Source organism: Pipra filicauda, unplaced genomic scaffold (assembly GCF_003945595.2).
Source record: "Pipra filicauda isolate LSUMZ 115617 unplaced genomic scaffold, ASM394559v2 scaffold411_size619879_pilon, whole genome shotgun sequence".
In the NCBI taxonomy this organism is placed as follows: domain Eukaryota; kingdom Metazoa; phylum Chordata; class Aves; order Passeriformes; family Pipridae; genus Pipra; species Pipra filicauda.
This window is the reverse complement of record NW_024104545.1, coordinates 308,500-325,722: the sequence shown is the minus strand read 5'-3', so window position 1 is coordinate 325,722 and position 17,223 is coordinate 308,500. Positions and strand designations below refer to the sequence as shown.

General features: G+C 38.0%; 1 long non-coding RNA gene across 1 annotated transcript in view; it reads left to right on the top strand.

Moving 5' to 3' along the window:
- The window catches only part of LOC120324067, a 73,155-nt gene extending 61,043 nt beyond the window's left edge, over positions 1–12,112 (top strand). The window contains exons 8-9 of the long non-coding RNA XR_005565066.1: positions 9,060–9,189; positions 12,012–12,112. This is a non-coding gene — a long non-coding RNA (uncharacterized LOC120324067). The remainder of the gene's footprint in view (positions 1–9,059; positions 9,190–12,011) is intronic.
- The last annotated feature ends 5,111 nt before the right edge of the window (positions 12,113–17,223 follow it).

The window sequence follows — 17,223 nt, the reverse complement described above, 5'->3', positions numbered from 1 at the left end:
CAAACACAGGAGCTGTTCCACTGCAGGGGATGTGGATCAGATCTAGTTAGTGCTCGCTGACTGGATGCCACTGAAACCAATTGGACACATTACTTGGTGCTCCCTGGCAACTAAAGCTCAGCTCAAGATGTGATCAATCCACCAATCTATAGTGACAGAATAATACATTAGAAGAGATTGATCCTCGAGCTACACTAAATCAGGTTAAAGCCTTGTCCTTGGGTGAGTTTGTTTTACAGAAATACAATTTACATGTGATTTCTTTAGTTTCTGTTAAAATCCTTTAAACAATGCATTTTGCTTTAACATCTTCCTTGCCAGAACTGCTTTCTATTTCTCATCCTATGCTATGCTGGATGTTTCCACAGAAATGTATACAACAGTTATTTAATGAGCAGTGAGTTAATTGTAACTGTTTATGAAATCCTCCTTGAATTTCAATCTGTGAGCTAAATATGAAATGATGTTTGCTCTCTGGTGATGCCAGAGGCTGAAGGATTGTGTCAGATCAAAAGAAATTATTTTATCTACATGTCTACCCCAGATTTGTTGTCTGTTAGGATATGCATTTTGAGGGTGCTGTGCTTCATCTTTTTCCACTTGCGTTGGGGAAATGACACCATCTGTATAAAAGAGGATAAAATTGTGGATTGTAGATTCAGTGAGTAAAGATTAATCTTCTGAAAGGCAAAAGTATGGTGGTCTCCTGCATACAGCTGGATGGCAATTGTTAATGAGACAAGTCTTGGTGATTTCATGACTTTCTAGAACTACTGTGAATAATCTGCTGCTGCCATTAGCTGTTTTACTTCAGAATAGGCTTGAAAACTATGTCAGTAATCTCTTTTCTTATTAGAGTAACAGAAAAAGTAATGGTATGTGTAACATGCTGCAAACTTGTCATCCTGCTGGGATGTGGAGTCTTCTGCTGGTGAGTTGCCTGTAAACAGACAACAATGACTTTAAGCAAGTCTCCAAGAAAATTAATTACACTCTTTGGCGTATGTGAACTCTAATAAGACTATTTTATTACTCTGACGCGCTTAGAAATCACATTCCTCGTCTCACCTCCTGCAGGAAAGCAGATTGTTCCTGTCGATGTGTGTTCAGCTGATTGACCACAGCATTTGTCTGTCAGCAGCACTGTGGATCCCCAGTGCAACAGCCCTGATGGGGGAAGGAGTGAAGGGAAAAAAAAAATACACATAAACAATAAAAATCTGCATGCTCTGCTACTCCTCTACTCCACTCTACCATGAAAACCTGAATTTAGGCTGTAAGAGACTCCTGATCTGAGGCTTAGTTTGTTGTAAAAGTTGTTTTTTTGTTGGTGTTTTTTTTAAGACAACAGAAAGAATTAATACTTGCAAAGCAGAACTGAATTTCCCTGTCATTCTCTGACTATATAATATACCTACTTAACAACAAATGCACATAATGCCTTGGATTATGGTTTATTTGGTTGTAGAACTGCCTATAGAATGCTTTTCTATGAGTGATGGGAAAATTCTAAGTATTCAGCTATGATGGCATTTGTATCTAGAGCTTTCAGAACTCTTTTTGAAGTGGTTTTCAATGTGACTGGCATTTGTCAAAGTCTTTTTCTCTGGTAAAATACATCGTTTACCCTGCTGAGTTATTTGAGAAATCTGTAATGTTTCTTTCTGTACTGAGCAGATAAAATCTACAGGAGTAATTAGCTAGATTGAAAAGAAAAAGACAAAAGGTAATTTATGTGCTGTTACATGAACTGTCACAGAGGTATTTAACAGAAAGGTTCTTTCACTTCTCCTCCCTAGCTAAGATTGAAGTGAGCTTATGGAAAAGGGACACTTTTCAGTCACACCATTTCAGATTAACCACTGTTAGGTAACTCTAGATTATGAAGTCACTTGCATAAATTTGGTCTCTGGCTTATACAGCAGTTAGTATAAGGAAGTCCTAGTTGTTCATAAAGGCTGGTTTATTTACATTGAAATAGCAAACAAACCACATAATGGATATGAAGGTCCCAAGGGATCATAAAGGAATAATTTCTGCTTTTCTATCACTGTTTCAGGTAAAATACTTTTCCCCTCCATCTGTAGTCCAGGGCATCAGACTCTATTTTTCTCAAAGGAAGACAAGGGCTTAGTAAAACGCCCATATTAGAGGACAGACTTGAGTCCTTGCCCAGGCTTTTCTATAAGAACAGTCCAAATACTCCCTTTATTTTCTTTTTGTGATGGGGATGGCAGTAAAACTTTTTTATTGTAATGAGCAGCCCTCTGGGCTTCAGTCACAACTAAATGTGTAAAAGTAAGAAATATATTAATAACAAATTAACACACCTAAGTAGAGTTGTCTCTTTGGGCAGAAAAGGTACCTTTTGGGGTTTGTATTTTCTTGTTCTCCTCCTCTGGTTTTATCCCTTGTTTCTCCTTCTGTCCATCTCTGGACTTGTGCTTTAGTACAGCCCTGAAATTCTCAGCTTTGCTGGAAATTCACATAAATAACTCTTACCTGACCCACAACTTCAATGCCAATCATTAGTCTATCCCATGTTTGACATTTTATAGGGAAGCCCTTCATTTTCAGTGTCTTACTGTGCCATGGAAAAGCAATAGTTTAGTCTTAATCAACATCTGTAATCATTTTCCACGCCTGAGGAAGGCTGAGCCAATTAAAAATGCATATATTGAAATGGCTGTGTACACACATCTCGGGCTACTTGGAAATGTGGCTCTTGCAAATTGAAGGTGGTAAAAATTCACTGAGGTGCTGAAATGAGTGTGATCCAGTTCTCAAATGTGAGTAGTGCCTGTAATCACAACAGTCACTGGCAGCTTTGAAAGTAAGGCTGATTCTTATGAGCAGTGATATGTAATTCTCTTCTGACCAAATGCCATGCATTTTAGAAGCATCAACTTCCATGTACATTTGCATTCCATGCCTTCAGTGGGTCGGGATTGGATTCCTAGTGCTTTGTCTGGGATCAGCCTTTCCTGCAAGCCAAAGGGTTTTCATGATTGTTCCAGCTAATCAATGATTCAGAAGTTCAGCATAAATCCAACAACCTCATGTGAGTCGAGCAGTGTATACCCTGACACGCTTGGAAATTCAGTTCCTGAAGGTGGTCCAGCTTAGTTGAATTATTCTGAATGGAGGGAGTTCCCCAAATGTGTTTAATGATCTCCAAGTTAGAGAGCACTGGATACAAATTGGTTTGGAAGGGCAGGATGGATCTCTGAGCCATCAAATCAAGAGGCAGGGAAGGAACAGATGGGAAAAACATAATGCATTAGGAGGCCTAAATATACACTCTTTGAAAGGTTGGCTTTCTAGTTCAGAGTGCTGGGATTCCACAGGGGTAAAATAAAAGCTGTTTTTATCCTGTGATCCACAGAGTTATATAAAACAAAATCAACCCACTCTTTCCCCCCCATCCGGAGATGTTTGCTGGCTCTGTAGATCATCAGCCTCATTCTTTGCTCCTACTAGAGAGGACTTATGCATGTCTTTGTGGAAGGAAGGAAAGAAAAATACCCATGGAAAAGAAAAAATTTGTTGGGTGTTTTGTATCCTAAATAATAAGTTATATATGTAGGAAGTCAAAAAGTGGTTTTGTCTGTTCTGTTCCTTCTGTTGACATTTATCCATAGATGTTATGCCAGAAGAACCAGAAAGAACCAGCATTTGACAAATGACTATCCTGGTTCTTCTAACAGTCAAGAACTGGGAGGTAATTTTCTTTAAAAAAAAAAAACAGGTTCAGAAAATAACAGTCTTAAATGGTTATAGATGAACACAAGTGAGAAAAGGTAAAGCTTCAACAAAGCTAAGACAGGGAAAAGGAGTTATTTTGTTTATGTTGTTCTCTGTGCCACACATGGCCTAACATCTCCAGTTTGGGGACTTTTTACCATCCCAAAAAAGTGTTGAAAGGATGGACTGTGTCTCATTTTCTTCCATTTGTGTTGTCAGTAAAATTGATATGATGCTTTCAGAGTAGATTATTTTCTAATTCATGGAGAAAATATCTAAATGTTTGTGTTCTCTTGTAGGCTTGGGGGTTGTTTGTGAAGTTTGCATGAATATTTTCCTTGTCAGAATCCACCAGAGAGTTTTGTTCCCATCTGCAAAGCGTTTGATGCACTATTTGCGTGTCCCCAGTTTCTCACAGTCCACAGCCAAATGGAAATCAGAAGGGAAATGAAATGTTTCTTTTACTAAACAGGAGTTAATTCAGGGTGGAAGGGATCTCGAGAGATCTTGAGCTTGGCCTCCTGCTCACAGCAGGGGCAGCTCTGAGATCAGGCCAGGATGCTCTGGGCTTTTCCCAGTCAGGTAACTTGGATAACCTCTCTGGACTCTTGCTTTCCAAGAGGCAAAAGACATCTGGGCTGCAGCAAATATATTGTTCCTGTAGAGTATCTAAAATGAAGGATTTAATGCTGCAGTAATGATTGGAAGTGCTGACTTTGTGTTAGGTGTAATAAAGACAATAAGTTCCATTTAAAAAAAAATGCCAAAACTATACAGTACTGTTTTAAAACAAAAAAAATAGCAGAACATCTGGCTTTTTTGTGCTTGAACTTATACTCAGAAGTTCAAGAAAAGTTGTCTTTTTGTAGAGTAATTATTTTTTGTTTTCAATGTCTGTACATTAATGAAAGAAGCCATTAATTACATTCCATACTCTGGTTTAGTGTTCTTAGCAAGATAATTTCAAAATGCAATTGCAAATGATTTACAGGATTTGCTACCCTTAAAACAGAATTAAGCTACAAAAGGTAGCTTTGTGAAAAAACTTGGGATAAGGTGGAAGTGTTTTGTTTCCCAAGTCTTTGAGCTGCCTTAACGGCCGAGGCTTTGATGAATACTGTGCAAGTGTAGTGAAAGCCTTTTTGTTTGCCTCTGTTCAGCAAATAATTGATTGGTAGCTCTCTTAATGTGGATCTGAGGGCTGGAAGTGCCTTCCTTGCCACTGCTGTGTCACTGGGAATGGAGCTGAAGTAGGGCACTGGGTGGAACAGGCTGGAATTTCCTGCTGTGCCAAGAGCATCTCAACGAGTCCCATCAACTGCCAGTTCCACTTTCTGACAGTTTTTGGCTACCTGTGGCTGCACAGGTGGGCTACAAGGGGATCAACTTGAGATCTGGCATTTACACGTGTATTTGAATTGGGGAGTAATATTTTTTTACCCCCTAATATCCATATGAAGTTTTTAGTTTTTTTTTTTTTCCACAGAATATGAAAGTCACAAAATTCTTACAAATTGAATGTGCTTCATGTGTGTATTCATGTATAGATATAGCTTAAAAAACAAATTAATGAGATGGATGTATGGAAAACAGTCCTGCAAAGCCTTTTGAATGCTGAGAGATGATGAAGCTCAAGTGCTTAAAAGGAGAATGGCACTGAATGTTAGGTGTGTTACTGTGGAAACAAAGGGGAGAAAAGCTAAAGGTGTGATAAATGTTCAAATAAGGTTCCTGAAACGGAGCAAGTCACAGGAGGGAACTGGGGAATATCACCAAGGGTTGATATTCACTGATGGAGATAGCACTGTAATGTCCAGTTTGGTCATGCTCCTTTCATTTCCTCTAATTCTACAACACCTGTTTTGGCAGCTCACCTTCAAGTAAGAAAACCTTTTTATAATGTCTTCTAACATAATCATAAATTTTAAATTGGTAATTTAGAATGAAGACTAAATATACTATATATCTAGGCTGTCCCTTCCCTTGTCAGCCACTTTGTAGCCCCATTCCAGCTGCAGCTCTGGTTTGTGTCCTTCATAACCCCAGTCCTCTACTTTTCCCACATCCTGAATGGTACAGTTCTACATCCATCCTTAAATCCATTTTTGTTTAAATAAAAGGAAATATTAAATTTTTTTTTTGTCGTTGAGCAAGGATGAGTGAGAAATTGCTTCCAGTAAAACCTAATATTCTCTAATTGTTCTGATATTGCTTCATGTAAAGAATTTTAGGCATTTTAAGTTTCTGGCAGTTCTTCTCCAAATAATGGTAAGTAAAGTATTTAACACTTTTAGAACACTTGGCATATGCCATTATTAAAAGCTATGGAGTAATAAGAGTAATACTAACTCTCCAGCTCTATACAGGGCATATTATTGAGCATTCTCTGCCTGAGTCATACCCTATATATGCCTTATTTAATTGGCATTAATTTTGTACATCTGAAAATTATTTGCCATCACTTGTGTGTTCAGAGACTTCTAATGTTGAGACAGAATAAGAAAAGAACACTTGTCTGGTGTTTTAGAAGATGCAAAGGATGAAAACTTTACACCACTTAAAGTGAAACCAGCAAATGTTCCCCAGCCTCTGATTTCCACATTGCAGTGACCTTTATAGAATTTCTCTATGTAACATGTGGCAATTGTCATCAGAGCTAAGGACAGCAGCTGTCAATATTAGAAAATGTCAGACTTTCAACTTCATTAAATCTTCCAGATAAACCTGCTCTTTGTGAAACAGCAGAGCAACTTCAGCTTCCAGCAGTAGCTTCCAAAGCACTCCTGTGCCTTGGATTCCAGTTCATATCTGGAAGACTTCTTTGTTGAGTCACAGCTCTGATTTCAATCAGGGCAAGAAAGTGTGAGAAACTGGTTATCACTGATCCATGTTTGAATTTGATGGGAAACTGGACTTCTTTCCGAATTATACCGAATACTGGAACTCTAGGCTAGCAGGCTGCCTCTTTCACAGAATACTACCAAACTGCATTTTAAATTTGCACAGAATGCAACTTGTTATCTGAAAATGGAAATAATCTAAAGGCAGAAAAATAAAATTATGAACAAATTCATCCAACTAAATCTGAATGCAATTTAAAAGGAAAAGATATGCCAAATTTTTTATGAAGAGAGTTGCTTAATATCAGAGTTGAGTATCACAGAGTCACAGAACAGAATGTTTCATTCATGTGGAAAAATGCACTTCTTTATTGAATAATTCATGCTAGATTTTCTTGAATAACTGGTACTAAAGAGCTTTGATCTGTTTTTTTGGCGGAGGCTGGGGAATTCTGTTGGTTAGTACTGTGCATATGCCTGAATTGAACTTCACGGGTCTAAAGTTCAATAGTATTCTGTAGGTACACTGTCAAAATGCAGTGCTTTTATCCACATGTAAATGACCTTTTTCATGTTTAAGATGAACTGGCAAAAGTGCAGCAAAGGGAGAAGACAGGAAAGGATACAGCTGGGATCTGCATTTTGGCCTAGAGGGAAAAGGGGCACATATGGGACAGGGGATGTCCCACCACCTTCGCTGACCCCTCTGCAGCAACGGGGGCCAAAACCTGCTGAAGTAAGAAGGGAACTGGGCTTTTTTAATCTACTCTTCCTCCAGGAGCAAAGCTGCCAGCAGCAGTGCAATACCATAAAGTCCAGTGTAAAACACTGCAATGATGACAGCTTGACTTCTGTGGCTAGAAATGTAGATTACTGATCATGAACAAGGACACAGGAATCATTACGAGTGCCAGGATGAAATCTAAATTAAAGATTTCTCGGGCAATCTAGGACAACAGTCAATATTACATACTCGTTATTGAAAAATGCAGTAGTCAGTCTTTATATTTGGCTTAGACAACAGCCTTCACTGTTAGTCTAATTCTTTATAATTTGTATTCTATGCAGAGTCAGGTATGTAAATAGCCTTAAACTTAAGCAGCATTTAGTACATAATTCTGGTTGTTCTACCCATCCCTGGCCTTTTAAACTTAACAGTTTCGTGGAGGGAATTAGATAACCTTTCACAGATGAAGTTTCTTCTTTAATTAAACAATATCCCTGAAAGTACAAACAGTTTTCCAAGAGCTGAGAGTCTGCTGTAGACACACCAGAAAATAAATTGGGTAACTCCCCCCTCCCCAGCAGTGCGTGGAGCTGCCTTTTACACATCTTCCACTCCATTTCCCGATAAGCCCTGAAAATGCATATTCAGTGCAGCAATTTATCCTCAACGCCTCAGTGCAGCGCCGTCTTAATTTGCCAATTAACACTTCCCCACCCTCCAGCAGGGCCATCACTTTGCTCACGACTGTTAGAGCAGCAGTGGGACTGTGCTCGCTCGCTTCCCAGCTCGGTGCTGGCAAAGGGGTTAGGCAGAGGTGAAAGCCCTTTGCTTTGCCAAGTTCTCACAGAACACAACATCCAAAATAGTTCATTGTCTCAAGTCCCCACACCGGCAACAGCCCCGTGGGCTGAGGTCTCGCTGTGCAATTTCTTTGTATTTTTAAGCAAATGAAAAAAGGGGAAGAGGTATTAATATCCTGAGAGCAGAAGATGTAGTGGGAACCAGAACTGGAGAGAAGGGGAACAGGAAAACTACTGATTACATTAAAAATGTTTGTCTTGTTGACAAGACTGTCCCGCACACTAAAGCAGCATCAGTGGGATATTTAGAGCTTTCATTCCCTCTGTTTCTGGTGTTCCCCAGCCTGGCTGCAGATAGCACAGCCTGGTGTTCAGGGAAGCTGTAGCTGTATTTCCTCCCGCAGTGTTGCCACCTTCCTTCTTCTACAGTGCTGGTGTATCCTCCAAAAAATAAATTTATAAATAACCAAGGTCTATCCATCTGCATAACTTTTTCGAAGCAATTGCATACTAATTCTTAATAACTTCTGATAGTCATAGTAACTAGCTTACTTGAACAGTTTAACCTTGAGAACAGTGGGAAGTCAAGAACCACACTGTGCCTTTTTAGTTTTTAAGGTGATCACTTGCTGCAGATCACACCCTGGGTGTTTTGTTTCAATCAATTCTGTCTCACAAAATGCATCTGTAAAATACCAGGGCTTAAGTGTGATTCTTAGTGACATTTTTCTCAAAGAAATGTAATTATTCAGTTTTCCCTTGATGCCTTTTTTTTTTTTTATTTTAAGCTAAGAAGTGATATAAATTTGTTTTCCACTGAGTCCTGCCAATCACCATGCACTGAAACGTTGTTCTAGAGAAGTTATAACCTTCATGATTTTTAAATTTTACTGAGGGTGGTTTTAACTTTTCATCTGATTTTCCCAATATTCTGCTGTTGTTTTCCAGCAGTTCAATCAAAAGTGGAATATTCTAGCTGGGAGCTACTAATGAACTGATTGCTCAGGTCTTGCTGGTTGTACCCTGGCTGACCTACAGAAAGAAGAGCCACTGGACAGTTTTCCTCATCTCCACAGAGGTATGAACTCACTATTTGTCCTGAGTTCTTTGTTGGCCTTGTGTCCTGGCACTGGAGGAGAGTCCATGTGAGATCTGCTACTTTCTGAAACAAAACTAAAATGCTTACAGGGAGAGCATGATGATGGCTGGCAGTTTGTTCCTCTAAAGAGCCATGCAATGCAAGCACTTGTTTTAACTTTGCCCAGAGGCGTTCATAAAAAGAGAAATGGGAGTTTGCACTGCAAGAAAAAACTAAAATGTGTGTTGCTACCTGATACACCAGATGGCAACATGGATTAAAGAGGAAGCTTTTGCCATTTAAAGATGATAACCTGTGTATTACATACGTGGGAAAAGCCACTTTTTGCACTGTGGATTCTTTTTAATCTCATCCATGAGGGGCAAAAGACTGTAAACAGATGGGAAGACCTCTGCCAGTTCTGTTTGACTGTGAGGTTGGATTAGAGCCAATAGCTCCAAAAGTTTTTGCAAAGCATGGTGCTTTTCATTGCAGTCAGACTTCAGATAAAATACGTTTCTGAGATAAATGCAAATCTGCCATTGTCTTCTGTATCTGAGTATTCATGCCTGCAGCTGTTCCACTTTCAAATAATTCTAATTTTTGAAAAGTAGTTCATTTGCTACAAATGTGTTCACAGGGATCAGTGGGAACTTCTCTGCAGTGGAACAGAAGTGCTCTTTAAAAATGAACAGCGCTTCTGCATTACAATTTCCTCTCTCCACTTCTGGGACACATTTGGGTCATTGTTGTGACTCTTGCATGAGAAATATTTATTTAAGCAAAATAATATTTTGTTAAACTTTGAAGAACTGTGGCTTTATACGAAATGCATCAGGACTACAGGATGAGCTGAGGTTAATAGATACTGAAAGAGGTTTAGATCCGTGATGGAGCTTTCTGTTGCTCATAAGAATGATCATCCCTGATCACACGCTGATCACAATTTTGGTGACAGGTGTAGTTACGTCATTACTTGCAAGTGCTAAAAAAGTTTATTGATATTAATTAAGTATAATATACTGAAATAAAATTATTCATCCTTGTATCTTCCTTTTTTAATTGAAACTAGTAGTTTCTTTGTTAAACTTTCATGGAGCCATAGGGGTGGACTGACAGTTGCTCGTGTCAAGCACTGAACACTATGTACGAGTCACTAGAAATTACAAAGCACTGTGCTTTTAACTTCTCTCACTAAAATTCCAGCATCATGGAATCACTTCATTTGAAAGCTGTGTTTTTTGCCCAGTTTCTACAAAGTGGTAATTAACCTGTTTCAGGTCTATTTTAAACTGTGATGTCTTGCTTTATCTTTTTGTTTGTTCTTTTCATTGAGTTTAATTTTCTCCCTCACTTTTGAACTCTTCCAGATATTTGTGTCTTATTTGTGTCTTCCTTTCCTCATGAGCAGATACTGAATAAGTATTTTATCATTACTATTAAATAGTGGCTTTTTTTTGTAGTCACATCTTAAAATATCTTATAGATGGGACTTACTAAAGAGATCCAAAAGTTTTTGGACTTTTGTTTACAATCCACTAGCACATGTATTGTGGTATAATAACACCCTGCATGTTGTTACTTCCATAACAAGGGAAGCCACATTAATATATTCATTTAAAACCTGGCATTCATTTTGGTTCACACTGTTATCATGTTTCTAAAGACAATTGTGCATATCTAGTATTTCTGTATTTGACTCTTTTCTTTCCTCTCCTTTTATTTTTTGAGATGTATTTCACCTTTAATAGCTGCTTAATCCCACAGAGCTTGTTCCTCCATCCCCTGTAGTTTCTAAGTGCCAGTCAGGCACATTCCCTACTGTTTTAAGTGGAGCCCACTGCTCAGTGGGCTCATTTGTATGCCAAAATATTTCCCTGGTCTCCAAGAAAGATCATCCTTTCTCTGCACACTGTTACTCAACCATTCATAAAGGCTTTTTCTCTGTGTCTCTGGATTTCAGTGCAGTGGGGACCTCTGCCATGTTGTTCTCATTCATATTCCAAATTCTTAAAATGCCCCTCTACTGTACATGAAAGGAAGTGTCCTAGATTTTTCCTTCATTGCCTCCTTGGACACTTGTATTAGGTCTTCATGCTGCTCTTTCTGTGACTGGAGAGCTCTTTCCCTTTAGCCTTTCAGAGAGAATTAACTTACTGGAAATTCGCTCTACTGTTTCTCTCCAATTAGCAGTGGGGGGACCACTAAAAATCACGAGGGGGGTGAAGCAGATGGGAAATGAGGAAAGCTGGCATGCTGGGATTATTCAGCTTTGTGAAGAGAATGCTGGGGGCAGACCTTATTGCCAGAACATTCCATATGGCCCACCCTAGAAGATACCTGGTGTAATAGGAAGTGCTTGCATTACCAAAATATCAATACCTGTGTGCGTAGAAAGATGGAGCCTGGCTTTTCTCAGTGGTGCCCAGTGACAGGGCAAGAGGCAATGGGCCCAAAGTGTGATACAGAAAATGGCATTTAAACATAAGTGAGAAGTGGAGGGTTTTTTTCCAGTTACTTAAACCAGAAAGTTACAGATGTCAATAGTGACAGTATAGTTCTTTTTTTGTAACTATTACACCTATTTTTGTCTTCCTTCATCTCTGATATAATCCAAGGGTAATTTAGAAAGCACAACCAGTGTTTTTATTCAGAAAGTAGCTTTCAACTATCCAAAGGAGTAATTTGGTTTCTTTGCCCCTATCTGCTTTGTTACCATACTTAGTATTTTTTAAAAATAATGAATTCACTAGAAAATAAAATTGGATGAGGTAGGTGAAACATTTGACTGATTTTTTAATTTTTTTTTCCGTCCTCTGAAGTTCCTTCCAACCAACTGATTATGAAGTAGAGCCTGAACGTGATCACAGGGAGTTAGAACAAAGGTACATGTTGTCCCCAGGCAGATGCACAGCACAGTGAAGGGCAGGTATGTGTGACACTTCCTCTCATATCCTTGCCTTTCCATCTATTTTCAGATTAGATTTCCTGAGCTAGATGTGGTTTCTTTCTACTTAGTAACTCATATTTTTTCCAAGTACTTGGTAAGTCTCCCCTTTGGCAACAAGCTTTGGGTGAGAGCTCTCCCAGCTTCCAAAGGAGCTGAAAACTCCCAGGTGTCAAAAACCAGCCACAAATCACTCAATGCCTGGAAGGCTGGCATTGGAGTGGCCTTTTTTTATTGGAATGAATATGCTGATTCAACAGACCTGCATGTTGTGGGATAGTGAGAGTATGTTAAAAACTGTGAAGGAAACCAGGCAGCTCAATTTTGTCACGTGTCCAGATGCTCAACCATATATATATATAAATACATATATGTATGACCTTCTATTAAAAACACTCTTGTTCTTTCTTGATAGAAAAATATTTTCAACAGGCTGTAAATTAGAAAGTTGTCATTTTGAAATTAGAAACTACACAGGTAGTCTTCAAACTTCAGACAACTGAGGTGGATATGACATTGAGCTAAAAACAAAAAGGGTTAAATCCTTCTCCGAAAATCTTTGTGTATTTTCAGACCCAATTGAAAGACACATTTCTATAACTGTAATTTATGCAATTCCAAAGCAGAATTTAGATTAAAACTTTGAAGTGTCTGCTACAAGAACCACTATGGTAACTCCAGTAATAACTCCAGTTATTACTCTGGGCACATCAGACAAGTGTTTTGATTGTAATGGGATTTTCCTTCTTAAAGATATAAGAAGAAAGTGAGTTGTAAGGATTTATGAACTATGTCACAGTTTTCTTGGATATTGCTCTTTTTGTAAGATTGGTTCTCTCATGAAAACATTTTTCTTCCACTTTCCATCAAAGTTACATCTCTGGCTCTGGAAGGAAGGTTTTTCCTGCTAGTGTAGTGGTTGTCCTGTTTTGGTTTTGTGGGTTTTTTTGTTGTGGTTTGTTTTTTTTTTTTTTTTAATGTCACATTTTGAGAGTGTTATCCTTGTGACTATTACCTGGCTTTATGGTGCTGTCAAAATTATGAAGTATATTACTAAAGAATGAGAAGAATGGAGAGGAAAAAGGAATGAACTTATACCAGTGAGAACTGTCCAAAATAAAATACTCTACTACTACTTGTTTGTGAAAGTAATATTCCTATGTTAGTGATCCTCTTAGAAAAGAGAAGGTTGAGTCACATTGCTACAAGCCTGTACGGTAGAGATTTTTCTGAAATGTAATTAAAAGGAAAATACATTACCATCTTCTTTTTCCATCCTGAGTTTTGTTATGGGCATGAGAAGTGACTGTTGGGGAGCAGCAGTTCAGACAGTGTGTCTGGAAATAAGCTGGCAGAATTCCTGTTTGGGAGGCTGAAGTGAGGTCTCCAGGAGAACTCTGAGCCTGCAGCTGCCACAGACATTCCTGACCTGGGCAGGCAGACAGCATTTTGAGTAATCCAAGACAAAACCTATTTACAGCCTATAAAAACGCTGCCTTAAAATTACTGGGCATCTCATTCTACATTTTTTTCAAATCTGTCAGACAGTGAATAAAAAAAAAAAATGTCCTCGAGATATTTTTGCAGCTCCACAGAGAGTGACAAAGGAGATGCAGCAACAGCCCCTGACAGCCACCTCCTCTGTTTGTCCTGGCAAGGGGAGCTCCATACCACAGGCACTTGGTCATCTCACATTAGACTAATTTGGCTGTGAGGGGAGAAAAAACAAAAAAGGGGAAAAAAAAGCCCAAAACCCCAGATCTTTGATGCAAAATCCTGCCTTAGGTCTAAGGTGAGCTTTGAGTTAAGCCTCTGAAGGCAAATTGAACTGCAACTGCTCTTCTTGCCATGTGAAGCTCAGCCTAAATGCCCATTTCACTGCACGTTAATGGGGTGAGCTCTACAGCAGTCTGGCAGCTCTTGGTGTCATTCATTAAGAGCCCAGTTTATGGTGCTGTTACTTGTGAGTGAAGACAAAAACTAACAGACTTTAATTACCTGGCACTGCTTTCGATATGGGAACCTTGAAAGAGATGCTATTTAACAGCTTCTATGGCATTATTTTTCTTGTAGAGAGCCCTTTCTGCAATCCATATTAACTACAGTGCTCAGAATGGCTTGCAGCAGAAATTAAATATTATTTATTAGTTAATCACAAAATGCATATATATGCAATGAAATATTAATGTATAATTCCATATTAAAGTATTGCATTGGAATGTGCAATGAATTTCCTCACAAGGAAATTCTAGCAAAGTGTAATAGTTTCAGTTATTCTAAAATTATTATACTTTTTTCTTTTTTGCTAAAATAGAAGTTCCTTGTCTTGGGTATGATCTAATGATGCTGAGACGTTCACTTTGGAAAATGGTACGATGACATAAAAATGAAATGACAAAGTCTGTGAATATCAGTATCAAACCTTATTCACAAGAAAAATGGTCATCTGAATTTTTTAAAATATGTTTAAGCACTGTTTAAGCCAATCCAGTGTTATATGATATTGAATGGTATATTCTGAGTACCATGGCAGAACCTTCATCTGAATTACACAGTGCTTCAGCAATGGGATGTTTAACATTGCCAGAAGCTTCTTCTATTGCAGTAGAGCATATCCAAATATGAAGATGAAGCAGCTTTAGATTCCTGCAGTGGTATTTGCTGTTAGAGAACTGGAATTCAGCAGAAAAAAAAAACTTGGTTGCATATTTTCAACCCGAGATTCAGTAGTGACTTGCATCAGCTCTGAAACAAGTTCTAAGCAGTGTAATCTCTTAAATTTTATAAACTAGAAGAACTGATGGTGAGAAATTACTTTTTCCAAGCATTTTAAAAGTTATTTGCATTATAAACTGTTCTCTGCCAATGTATTTGATGTGCTTTTAAGTCTTATCATAACCTTCTAGAGAGAGGTGAACTCTAGATAACAAGGAATTGAGACCCAGCTCAGTGACACACAAGATTTCAGGCCTCAAACTTGAGAATTACACCCTGAGTATGCAAACACATCTCCTAGGGAAATTCTGATTAAAAGTAAATTAAATAAATGTATGTGTCATTTAAAGTCAATGACAGGTATAAAATTATATGGTAATTAGTACACTGTGTCTATCAAGAATATTTCCTCCTGAAACTCTAAATTGATGAACCAGTGGGTTCTTCTGCAGGAGTCAGCTATCATTAGAATACCCTTTGTGGCACATGAATAATCAGGAAACTCTCTGGCTGCTTTCAAGCAGATTTTTTTTTTTTTTGAGGGTGTGTTCATCTTTTTCTACTCTGGAAAAGTATATTTGTGGCAGAGGTGTTGTTACCTGAGTGTAACTGCAGAGTTTCCTCAAGGAGAAGGCAATTTTCAAACTGTCGCTTCCTCCTTCCATCTTTGCCTTTCACTCCTGCCACAAAACTTCCCCTTCATTCTCTTGTTCTCCTTATCCTCCAGACAAAGTGTTTCTCCCCTTATCCAATGCAGTAAGCAAAGGAGGATCTCTGTGTGTTTAATAAAAGAAATGCTACTCAACCATTCATTTTGGAAATTGGTAGGCAACTCTGCCACAATGGAAAAAGGTCCAATTGGATAATCAGAATGAGCTTTGAAAAAGAGCTTATCTGAAGAGCCAGACTCAGTTATATCCTCTGCATAATACAGAGGTGGTCCAATGCTGGAATTGTTTGTTTAGCTCTTGTCTACTTCCTCACTTCAATTTTTTTATATTGTATTTGCTGCTTTTAAAGCCTTCTGTTGGGTGAGAATATTGTGGGATGAGTTGTTTCCATTTGTTATTGGATGGATTTAGCAGAGTGTGAAAGAAAAAAAATTAGTTTCTGGACTAGGAGTTTTAGGAAAGTGTTTTCTAATCTGTTGGAATTGATAATGACTGTCTTTATGTGGAGGGTGGAGAGGGGTTAGAGACAGAACTACTCACTTCAGAACCTGCTCCATCATACTCTCTGTAGCCTGGCTGAATACTGTTGCATTTTCTAAACATGGAATAAACCAACAGTTTTAGGAACCACTATGTAAGTGTGAATTCACTCAATGTTGCTTCATTAAAACGGGGATAAAAGGAGTGCTTTTAACTGATTTGCTGATGAGTAAAAATGTTTGCAGATCTTTGCTTTCAGTATTTATTGTTGTTTGGAAGTCCTCTTTCAGCAGTTTACACAGTTTAGCCACTGTCTAGTTTTTCCCCTGCAGGTTTTTGTACAACTGTCTCCAGTAAAATTTATATAAACTCTCCTTCTATAAGGGAAGCCAAGACTCTACTCTGACAATTCTGTTCTTTCCATGCCTTACTAACCAAAGAATAGGTCACTCTTCATTCATTTTGTATTATTTCTTTCTGATTTTCTTTTTAATTCACTCTTGAAATATATACAAAACCATAGACAGCAGCACTAGAAGCATTTTCTGGTTTAATCACCACTTCTATTCATTCCAAGTCTTTGTAATTGTAGGACTCCTGAATTTCTTATTTGAATTTGAATCTGAATTTCCCAATTCAGATAAGGCTAACCTGTTTTTAACACACTGAAAAAACTGCAGGGATTCCACACTGTTTTCACTTTTCCCAATGGCATTGATTTAAACACAAGGTTTGTCTTTTTTAATTTTATTAGAAACTTGGCTCTTACACATAAAATGCCAGATTGACAACATGCATCATAAAACTGTGTAAGTTCTTTAACAATGGGATGTCGAAAACTGTGATTAGTCTTTGATCTGAAAATTGTATCTCGTGGCAGTAGATTATAATAATTTCTACATATAAAGATCATGGGTAACTAAATGAATTCAAGAATTTACAGCTTTGAAGAAACCAATGTAATTTGCTTTCTCTATTTAACCACCTTTCCTGAGAGAACATACTGAGAAGAATATAAGACAAATAAATGGAGCAAGGCAGTGAAATTCTTGAATAGTAAAATGGATAAGGTAACATAATCCATTATATAATGGAATAAAATTTATCTGCCCAATATTCATAATTTGAACAGTATTTAAGATAGCTGTACCAACTTTTAATATGCTGGATATCAGGCCAAAGATGGAGTGTCAGGCTTCAGGTGATAAAACTAACTCAGTT